The sequence below is a fragment of the Phaseolus vulgaris genome, chromosome 9, assembly GCF_051622355.1.
Source record: "Phaseolus vulgaris cultivar YP4 chromosome 9, ASM5162235v1, whole genome shotgun sequence".
In the NCBI taxonomy this organism is placed as follows: Eukaryota; Viridiplantae; Streptophyta; class Magnoliopsida; order Fabales; family Fabaceae; genus Phaseolus; species Phaseolus vulgaris.
The window spans coordinates 10,590,280-10,602,358 of NC_143506.1; the positions used below are offsets into that span (position 1 = coordinate 10,590,280).

The following is a 12,079-nucleotide window of genomic DNA, read 5'->3' on the forward strand; positions in this document are numbered from 1 at the left end:
ATATATTTACTAAGGGACTTCCCACAAAACATTTTGAAGATCTTACTTGCAAGTTGGGAATGATAATATACATGCACCAGCTTGAGGGGGAGTGTTGCAGAATCAGAGAAATTATTCCGTAATTAAGTACAGATTTCATTCTCAATTTATTAGGACAAATTTGTTAGTAATTTGATTTAATTTGTATAGTTTTAATCATCCATTATTTCTAACTTTCATTACCTATTATTTTTTTTCTTAATTAAGTTATAAACCGTCTATAAATAGAGACTGTAATCACATTTGTAAATCATCTCAAAAATATATTTCACATATTTCTTTCACCTATATATATTAAGAAAGTTGTTCGAGAATAAGAGTTATAGATTAATTAATTCTAACGGATACAAAGATAGAAGGTCTGCTCCAAGGAACCGTGGCAACGAGAGAGTTATACATATTTGTATGCTTGAAGTAAAATTCATGTTTGTAAGTTGATGTCCTTAATTATATTGATTGAAAATAGTACTATCATGTTCGATGAATTCAAGAACATGAATGGATTTGATATGACAGATCTTGTCATGATGCACTACTTAAACAATGCAATGGGATGATGCATTTCTTTTTTCTCAAAAGAAATATGTGGGACAAATTCTAGTCAGATGCATAATTGCAATTATGTAAACATCTCAATCAAGTATGGTTTTAAGTTACAGACAGAAGAAAATAAAGTGAATACATCTTACAAAGAAATTGTTTGTAGACAGTTTAATGTATCTAACTGCAATAAGGTATATCTAATTTTAACAAGGTATGATACTTTGGAGTGTCTTATCATACTTGCCAGAGCTCTTGTCTCTTGCTTCTCTACAAAACAACCTATTATGATTTTATATATATAACTTTTGAATAATAATAACAATAATAATATTAATAATACATTTAAATTTATTAACTGTTATAGTTTTATAAATTTTAACTAGCTTATTTTTATTAGCTCAATGTGAGAGTTGAATTCTCCAATATTTTATAGAAAGAAAAGTTCTGATAATACTCTTTAATATATATTCTATTATAGGTTAAAATTTTAATAAGAATAATATTGATTGAGAAAGTAATAAAATCTCTATATATAATAATTTGAAAAAAAATGCATTAGAATTCAGAGTAGGTTAGAAGTGTATTACTAACTCTCTTTTGCGTGACATTAACTTATTTTAACACTCACTACAAGAAAATCATGAAATAGAAATCAATTTATAGAAACCAAAATAATTAGTTGTAATAGTAATTAAATTAGATATCATTTTAAAAACTGAAAAGAAATTTGGTTTCTAAATTAGTTTATATTATTAATAAATAGTTTCTAAATTGATATCTAATTAGCAACCAAAGTTTTTGCTACCAAATTTAGAAACTAAATAATTGGTAGTTAAAACCTTAGTTGCTAATTAGATATCAATTTAAAAACTATTTATTAATAATATAAATTAATTTAGAAACCAATTTTTTTTTTAGTTTCTAAAATGGTCTCTATTTTAGTTTCTATTGTAACTAATTATTTTGGTATCAAAAAATTGATTTTTATTTGATGATTTTTTTGTAGTAACTCTTTTTTCTCATTTTTTTTTTGTTAAAATTGACTAAAATTTGATAAATTGGAAAAAAATTATCCAAAGAGCAGAGTTCGTGTATTATTTAAAATCGTGAGAGAGACGTAAAACTTGAGGGTAACTGATCAGAGTTCACACTATACTGTCTATTTTCTGACATCCTAAAGATCTGCTTCAATATCCTGTCAGCTGAGTGTGTCCAAATGCAAATATATCAATATATAATGTTATATTTTACTCGGTAACTAAATATGACATGTTATGTTGTGTATGAATTGAATAGAAAACGAAGTTAAGCTCCAAACCCAAACATATTTAACATCTGTTTGTAGTGTAGTGCACTTAAATCATAAATGGAAATAATTAAGGTATAGATGATACCTGCAACTAGGCAAGTCCATATCATGATGTATATCTTCTTTCCTTTTCAATCACCAAGAGAAGAATTGAATCTAACCTTCCTGAAAAATATGTAATGCAGCAGTAATCACACACAAAGTTATAGTTATATACATGAGAGCAATCATTTCAAGGTTGAACAAAACAATGTTACGTACCATATATATATAATGTTCATTAGAGGCTTTGAAACAGGTTACATATGTTAATCATATATCTAAGTACATTCAACATCATTAATTTTCCTGGCAAGCAAAAAGCACTAGGTGGGGCATCCACTCCTATGCTCATAAGCAACAATTGCTTATAAGGTGCTCAATCCGGTGTGTGGATTCAATAGGATATAGTAGAGATGGCTGGTTTGGCATGGTCTGATATGAAATTCTGTGTTCAATTTGTTTTGTAAGAACAGACACTGTGTTGCAACTAGGTATGCAATGCATTTAGCAGTATGTGTTTTGTTTATGGTACATTGGAATGTACCTTTTTTTTTGTGTGTAAAAGGATTGAAACACAAACAAGTAACAGTTGCATATGTTTGAGGAATCTTGAGCAGAAAGAATTTAACGATATGCTACATGAACTACATTGTTCAAAACATGATTATATATAAACACAAATGGAGGCAACAGAAAGAATTGAAGGGATTCCCTTCAGTCCAAGCAAAAGAGACAGGATGCAAAATATCTCCTGCTTCATTCATTCACACAAGTAGCCAAACACACCTCTTATGAATAATCCCTACTGTGTGTGTACGAATGAGTCAGCAGATACTTCAGCAACCCTCCATACCTTTGCCAGGACTGAAGGAACTCCTTCACTCTTTCTCTCCCCGTAATGTGAGTAGCAATGCATTTGTTGCAACTTGGGATAATAAATAAATATCACTCAATACATTAATATCTATACATATATCAAGGGGTTTTCTGGTTTCCTTTAAATGGTTATTGAATCCTATGTATTATATTTCAATAGTGTATATTTGTTTTGAATTATGAGAATGGGTTTAGTACATAATATTTTATCTCTTGGTTGATAAAAAAAAATATCTCTCTATATATATGAAAGCTTTCTATGATGAAATTTATAAAATTAGATTTGTCTAAGCTGAATGAAAAATAGTCTTGAAAAATCTATTCCATTTTATATTTTATATTTTTTCTTCTATTAATGCTTATATAGAAAAAGTTATTCAATCAACACATTATGAAATTGCAGAGCGAATTATTAGCTACTTTATAACTTCATACAAAATAAATAGAGATGAAATTGTTGGGAAAAACACTTCTGTAGGCCGAAAAGAAAAGGGCAGTATCAAATATAAAGAAAGGTTGTTTTTTCCTTCACCTTCATAGCTTCTAGTGATGCTCATAGATTAGATGAACAAATCATTTTACTTTTAAAAAATATATTTTAAATTCTACAATTTGAAAATATATTTTTCTATTTACACATTGTAGAATTAGAAAGATATCAGATTCTATAATTAAAAATATATATTTTAAAATATATATATATATATATTTGGATTAAAAAATTCAAAAAATATTTCCGGATATATAAATATCTTTCAGATAGATTCTGTAATTCATAAATATCTTTAGATTTTATTATCAAGAGTTTTTCCGGATCACTTATTTCAAAATAAAAAACATTAATAAGATAAAAAAAAAAAATTTTGATATTTTAAGAAATATGAAAGTGTGAGAAGAAGAAGCTATGAAGTTGCAGGAGGAAATTGCTAGAAAAAAACAGTACCAAAACAATAAAGTAGTTTCTAATATAAAGAAAACTTAGGAGTGGGAAAAGGATAAGAGCTGAATCAACAAGAATTACCGTGAAAGCTAATCCCCGCAAATGAGCGACGCTCAAGTTAATCCCATGCAAGTTTGAATTAAATTTCATTTGAAAAAAAAATGGTCAAAATCCTAATTCACATATAAGGGTATATATATAGCAGCAATCCAACACCTAGAAAAGAAAATAGGAGCGGTAGGCATAGAACTCCAACTGCAGAGAACCCTAATTTTCAGAACTGCAAGAACAGTGAAGAAAGATTAATCCAACACAACACAACATAGAGAGTAAATTTAATTTTAGAGAGATGAAAGGTAGAACAATAGTGGGTATGAATTGAAAGAGTTGTTCATTTTCTGTGTTTTGATGACAAAATAAAAAAAAAAACACAAAAATTAAAGTTGGAAGTTAGAATTATGTAGGAAAAGGAAGGTGAGAGCAAAGAAGGTTGCTTCGAGAGACATGTTCTGCTGCCACAAACCCTAAACCAGGAGTGTTATTGTGGCAGACAGACGAAAGAAAAAGAAATTTATAAACAAATAAAAATAAAACTGTAAAGACCAAAAAGGACTCGCAAGTTCACCAATATCAAATAATGAAAATAAATTGTATAATCATTTCATATTTTTGTTTTTTTTTTCAGAATTTGTATAGTAGACAGGTGACTGTCCCATGCATATGATTGAGGTCCCCCATGCATATAATTAAGGTCCCCATGCATATGATTGAGGTCCCCATGCATATGTATAATTCAATTTCACATCTATTCAGAGCATAGAGCATAGGATTCTTCACATGTGATTATTTCCAAATATGTCAATTTTTAAGTTACATATTAAAATAGAAAAAGAAAATATACAATATAAATTAAAATATTTTTACATAATTGTTCATCATGTTAACATAAAAATGAATTTTGTCTCACGGTTAAATAAGCTTAAAAAAAAGTCAATTATTTAGATAATTGAATTGATTGTTTGTGTTGTCTTTAATTGTTAAAAAAATCAATCAATTTGTTTTGAAAATCAATTAAGTGTTTTTACATAATTTTGTTATTGATTTTTAAACTGTTTATAAATGTTTTTAACTATTTCTCAAATAGATTTAACCAATTTTTAAAGTGTATATAAAAACTGGTTTTTTATCATTAAAAAAGAAAAAAGAGTGTTTTATCAAAAACTTTTACTCATTCTTAGAGTCTAGAATCATTGTTTGTGTGAAGTAGAAATATGAATTTTCTATAATTGTTCTACAGCTTTGTAAGGTTTATTTCTTTAGTGTAAAAACAGTTTCAAAAAGTGGTTATGAAACTATGATTTTATAATTAAGAGTGTAGTGTGTTCCTAATTAAAGACCACTCATCTTTTTCTTTTGTATTTCGAGTTTTCCGCAATCATCATCAAAATAAAAAAACTTTCACTCTGCATTCACATTCGTCTTCATCCATATGTGCCAACAGTATAAGGACAAAAACTTCACTGCATTCACATTCGTCTTCATCCATATATATATATATATATGTGTGTGCGCGCGCGCGCGCCAACAGTGAGAACAAAAACTTCACTGCATTCACTTTGGCCTTCATCCATAACAGTAAGAACAAAAACAAAGAGAGGGTAAAAGGAAATTGAATAGAAAAAAAGTTTAACTCCCAGCATATTTTCCCATCTAGCATGAAAAAGAATTGAAGGAAAGTACAGGGGGATAAATAAAGTAAGGTTGTGCAATACCCAGAAAGGAAAGTAGAACGTACAGTGTAGGAAATGTTATGTAAAAGTAACAACACACAAGGCTAGACGAGAACAATCGTTTTCAAGTTCAAAAGCAAATCTTACCTACCATGTAATGTTCATCGTAGACTTCAGAACTCCTTATATATTAGGTACTTTCGTAGATAGCAAGATGAAAAAATAGTTGGTGGAGACATGAGTAGTGAGTTGTACCACTTTGTACCACCCGTGTAAAGATTAGTCGAGGTTACATATTAAGAAGGTCTTCGAGAAAAAGAGATATACAATAATTAATACTATATACATGTAAAGATTAGTCGTGGCTATATATTAAGGAACTCTTCTGAAAAAAAAAATATATTAATTAATATTCAGGCATATAACTTACACAGTGACTCCTTCACGAGGATGATGGTAAAGATTGGTTAAGATAAAATCTAACTTCAAGTTTTCTACAAGAGGTATTAAATTTTTTAGTAGTTCAAGACTATTTGATGAGTATCATCGTCTGATATCAGTGTATATTGAAGAACTGCTGTTTTGGATCGTTTAGCCCTTCTATTTAATTTTTCCTGTAACTCTTGGTGTCTCATTTTATTTTGAAATTGAACCATTGTACATATGTTACATGTTTGGTTTGTATGAGAAATGTGCTTAGTGAGAAGTTGTAAGATAGTTATTTTTTCTCTTGTACTTAAAAACTTGAACTTGAGAATGATTGTTAAACGTAAGAGTTGAGAGTTTTAGTGTGAGGATTCAGAGAGAAACTTTGAGTTGTAAATATCATAAATTATCACAGTGAACTTTGTCATGGACGTAGACTGATTATAGTCGAACCGCATAAATTGTTTGTGTGTGATTTTTCGTACTCTGTTCTATCATGTTTTGCGTTCTCATTCTCAATTTTTTGCATTTTCGTATTACATTAATTAATTAGATGATCCAGTTAATTATGTTCGAGTTCTACAAACACTACAAAAAAATCATGAAATAAAAACCAATTTTAGAGACAAAAAATAATTAGTTGTTATAGTAACTAAATTAGAGACCATTTTACATACTAAAAAAATAGTTTATAAATTAGTTTCTATTAATGTTAAATGGTTTCTAAATTGGTGTCTAATTAGCAACCAAAGTTTTTGCTACCAAATTTAGAATCTAAATAATTGGTATTTTTAAAACCTTGGTAGCTAATTAGATACCAATTTAGAAACTATTTAATAATAATAGAAACTAATTTAGAAACCAAATTTTTTTTAGTCTCTAAAATGGTCTCTAATTTAGTCACAATAGCAACTAATTATTTTTTGTCTCTAAATTTTGTTTCTATTTCATGATTTTCTTGTAGTGAAATTGCTACGATGAGCGTGAAACGAAGAAACTCAAAAAAGATGAATTCTTCAAAGTATGATGTTGAGAAATTCACTAACTTGAATGATTTTGGGCTATGGCAGTTGAAGATGTGTGCTCTTCTAGTTCAACATGGCCTTCTTAAGGCTTTGGAAGGAGATTTCTAGTATGACAAATCCATAACTGAAAATGACAGGATTGCATTGTTAGAAAAGGCTCATAGTGCAATTGTTCTAAGTCTTGAAGCAAGTTTCGAAGGAGCAGACTACAACGAGGTTATAGACGAAGCTTGAAATCTTGTCTATGACCAAGTCCTTAGTTAATTGTTTATACCTGAAGCAGACATTATACTTGTTCAAGATAAGTAATGATAAGGCTATTAGTGAACAACTGGATGAACTTAATTAATTGATACTTGATCTTAAGAACATTGATGTACAAATTGATGATTAAGATCAACCACTATTTTTACTATGTGCTTTGCCAAAGACACATGATAATTTCAAGGAGACTTTGTTGTATGCAAGAGAATGTCTTTCTCTCAAGGAGATTCAAGCTGCTTTGAACTCAAAATAGAATGAGAAGTTTGATGTGAAGACATCGAATTCTGGAGATGGTCCGATAGCAAAAGGGAAGTTGTCTACTCATGAAAATGGAGGGAAAGCTAGATGCAAATCTAAGTCTAAGACTCATGATGGGAAGGTAGTGAATTCTTTCATATGTTATCATTGTAATAAGGAATGTCACATAAGAAAATATTTTCCTTTAAGGCAAAGGAGTGGAACTACTGATAGACCTTCTGGATCTAGTAAACGGTCTGATGGACTGTCTATTTCTAGTGAAGCATCTCTAGTGGAAGATGGTTATGAATCATCTGAGGTCCTCATGGTGTCGAGTAGTGTTGATAATTGTGAATGGATTTTGGACTCTGGTTGTTCGTTTCATATGACACCAAACTGTTTATGGTTCCAATAATTTTTAGATCTTGAAGGACGGTTTGTTCTCCTTGGTGATAGAAGTTTTGTCTTCATGATGGAACTGCAAAGATGATTAAAGAAGTTAGGTATATACCTAGCTTGAAGAGAAATCTAGTATCCTTTGGAGAACTTGAAAAGAAGGGGTATGTTTTTAAAGGTGAAAAGGGGCTTGTGAAGGTGTTAAGGGGGTCCATGGTGGTGATAAAAGGTGTGAGAAAGAACGACATGTATGTCTTGGATGGTGTTGTAATTGTTGGGTCAACGTCTACCGTTGAAAGTACCGTCTATTACAAAACTGAGTTATGGCACAAAAGGTTAAGTCATGTAAGTGAAAATGGGCTTATGGAGTTGGACAAACAATGTTGGTTTGGAAGTGATAGAATTGATCATTTGGGATTATGTGAACACTACATCCAAGGGAAAGCCTGTAGAATTCATTTTAACATGGGTCAGTAGAGAACAAATGGACTTTTGATTATATTCGTGTTGACCTATGGATCCATATGCTACTCCCTCACACTCGGGTGTCAGATATTTCCTATTAATTGTTGATGATTTTTCAAGGAAGTTGTGGGTCTACCCTCAAAAGACCAAGGATGAAGCATTTGAAAATTTTAATAATTGGAAGCGTCTAGTAGAAAATCAAACTAGAAAGATTTTAAACGCTTCAAAACTGATAATGGCATGAAGTTTTGTTCGTTTAACAATTATTGTACATAGCATGTTATAGCAAGGCACTTGACAGTTGCAGGAACAACTCAACATAATGGCCTAGCACAAAGATTCAATAGGACCATTTTGGACGAGTAAGGTGTATGATGTTAGGTGTTGGAGTTCCAAAGAATTTTTAGATTGAGGTCACTACTACTTATCTGATAAATAAATACCCTTTAATAACTCTAGAAATTAAGACTCTTGAAGAAGTATAGTCATGCCATCCCCCAACTTTGATCGTCTAAGAATTTTTGGTTGTGTTGCCTATTCTCATATTAGACAAGGTAAGCTAAACGCTCAAGCTATTAAATGCAGGTTTCTTCGATACCTGGAAGGTATAAAGGGATATCGTCTATGGTGTCTGGAGCCAAGATTCAAAAAGTGTATAATCAATAGAGATGTTTTCTTCAAAGAAACTGAAATGGCTTACAAACCATAAGTTTCTCAATGTGTGCCTATTGAAAGCATGGGTGATAAGAAGGCTAACAAATGACAAAAAAAAATATTAAAAATAATATATATATATATATATATATATATTTTGTTTAGATTTTTTAATAATCTAAAATAGATATGAGTATAAGTACATAAACCGCACAATTAAGTATATGTTCGTCTTCATATTAAATTTAAAAAATTAAATATTATAATTAGACATATATTTAATCAATACAATAATTTTTTATTAAAATTTAATTAATGCAAGAATTTTCTATTAAAATTGAGGCAAATTAAAGACTAATTTATTTATCATCCTAAAACAAAGAGGTAGGAATGAAAAATATATGTCTTTCTTCATTCATACAGTTATTACAAAACCCTTTTTCCTAAATTTGTCTAATATAATGCAAAGAAAAGCCTATAACTGCCAACAGTAAAAATAAATAATAGTTGGAGACATGATGAGTTACTCTTCCCAATGAGAGCTAAGGACAAGAAATTTCCAAATTTTAAAGAAATAATAAGTCCCACACAAGCACAACACGAATTTAACTTGGGCAATTAGTTTATGTAACAATCAAATTTAAACCTGTAACCGATTTTTACATGAAATAAACAAAAATCTTTAAATAAAAGAGGGTTGTGAATAAAAATATATTTTGAAATCTTTTTTTAATACTTTTTTTGAATTTGAACTTTTGGAATATTTTTCTGAATATTTTTAAATTTTTTTATGGAATACGTCAGATTTTGTTTTGTGGAATTTTTGTTTATTTTTTACATTTTGAAATTGTTTTTTTGTTATGAGATTTTGATTTTCAAATTATATTTCAGAATTACATTTCCAAACAATAATCTACTTCGAATTTATTTATTTTTCTGTAATGTATTTTTTTAATTCCAAATTTTTATTTTCAGAGTGAGAGGTATTTTTAAAAATTTAAAAGTGTATAGGATGCAGCTTCAAAAAAAGTTGGGTGTAGGAAGAATTTGCCTTTGACTCGTGGTATATAACGATGTTTCGAATGGACTAAATAGAAACAAGTCTATTTAACTTGGGCTTTAACTTCCTGCATCCCCATTTTTGAACATGCACTCCCATAATTTTTAAATGACTATGTTACCTTTCTTTAAAGTGATTTCTAGATTATATATATCCTAAAATATTTTCTGGAATACTTTCTGAAATTCGTGAAATACATTATGGAATACGTTTCCTAGAATAGGATAAGATTTTCATGACAAGATTTCTAGAATAAAATTTTTGAAACAAATAAAATTCACTTTGGAACTAGCTTTCTATAATATAATTTTCAAATTAAACTTTCTAAAATGTGTATAATATTTTCTAGAATGCATTTTTCAAAATTTATTTTTCTGAAACAAGCTTTCCAGAACACATTTCATGTGTTTTAGAAAGAACTTTTCAAAACGAGATTTTGTTGTTCTTCTTCTTGTAACTGCAATCTTCTTCTCTTTTTCTTATGCTAGAGTGATGATGGTGCAAGAATGACAGTGGACGGAACAATTTTATTATTTCATCCAATTGTGGGTGCAAGTTCAAAAAAGGGGTGTGGGAATTAATAGTCTTAACTTGGTTTGGAAGACCAAAATCAATACGGGTCAAGAACAGGCTAACCCTCGAGTTATTATAACATTTTTTATAGCAAATTCTTCATTCACTTTCATACATTCTTCTTTATTTTCATATTTTTTTTAATTTCAACCATACTTTTATGAGTATATGTTCAACTCTTCTCATGTGAGCTCTGTTCTCGATGATTCTCTAAGGAATGGTAGATTATGAGACACTGGCTATAGAATGATCTTGACCTAGCCCTAGATCTTGTATATACTCCGGATCATCCTTTTGGAAGGTTGAGCTAGCTTAATGGATACTTCATATATCAGAACTTCATTAGCTACACACTATCATAGTTTTTAACAATAATAATAAAATATTAATAATTAAAAGTAATTAATAAATATTTATCACATCAAATTTGATATTAAAATGATATTAATTATTATTATAAATTAATAATAATGACAACTAATTTATCTTATTATCTTATATATTTGTAATAATTCATTATTATTACTATTAAATAGAATATACTAGTGATAATTAATTTATCACAATTATCTTATATATTTATAATAATTATTTTTGTCACAATAAAATTAATTTTAATAATATTAAAATTATTGTTACAAGTATAATAATGATATGAGTACTAATAAAAATTTAATTATTTTCACAAGTGACAATTTAATTATTTTTACAAATATTAATCGTGACATATTTATAATTTTAATAGTGAATATTTATATTACTAGAACTAATTTTTTTTCGAGTGAATACTCATTGAAAACTCTTAACTATTGAGAAACATAATTTGACTTCTCATAGTCAAGAAAGTTCTTCAGATATGAAATTTCTCACACAAATCCATTATTAACTTCATAAAGATTATGCTAGACTTCAAATGTAAGATAAATTAGTTTTACATTAGGTAGAAATGATGAAATTCAAAAATATAAAAATAAAATAAAAGAAAACTCACAAATTTATATTATCTTAAAATTTAATGTTAAAAATATTGTCAAAATCTCTTATGCATCATTAGCCAGTAGTCCATAAGAGGTGAACTTCTCCTTCTTTTTTTCTCATATCAAAATTGTCAAAGTGATATTGATATTTTCTCCCATCAAATTCTCCGATAGATATATCTAACTAGTAACATGAACACACCATAAACTTTTATATAATTCGTTAGGAAAAAATCACATTCTCACACAGTAAAGATAAAATATGAGATACACAAAATAACATCATAAATAAAAAACACAATAGACAACAACTTCGCATGGTTTCATACATTTCAAATACGACACGCAATTAAACTTTTTTTTTTATAAATTTGAGAAATCCTCCCATCCATTACAGACAAATTTACTAATATATATTCTTGATTTTTTTGACAAAAAATAATAAAATATCCATATGAAAATTAATATTTATATTTTTGTGTTTTTTAAATAAATTTTAATTTTAAAATTTCACTTCATTCAA

General features: G+C 28.6%; 1 long non-coding RNA gene across 3 annotated transcripts; it reads right to left on the bottom strand.

Moving 5' to 3' along the window:
* Positions 1–621: 621 nt before the first annotated feature.
* LOC137823118 (uncharacterized) lies at positions 622–4,328 on the bottom strand. 3 transcript variants are annotated; one of them, XR_011083056.2, is made up of 3 exons: positions 3,831–4,328; positions 1,977–2,056; positions 622–861 (listed from the first exon to the last, which is right to left on the bottom strand). It is a non-coding gene; the product is annotated as an uncharacterized LOC137823118 (long non-coding RNA). The 3 variants fall into 3 exon arrangements; XR_016515680.1 differs by lacking the exon at positions 3,831–4,328 and having other exon boundaries at positions 622–849; positions 1,977–3,139; XR_016515679.1 differs by lacking the exon at positions 3,831–4,328 and having other exon boundaries at positions 1,977–3,139.
* Positions 4,329–12,079: the final 7,751 nt, after the last annotated feature.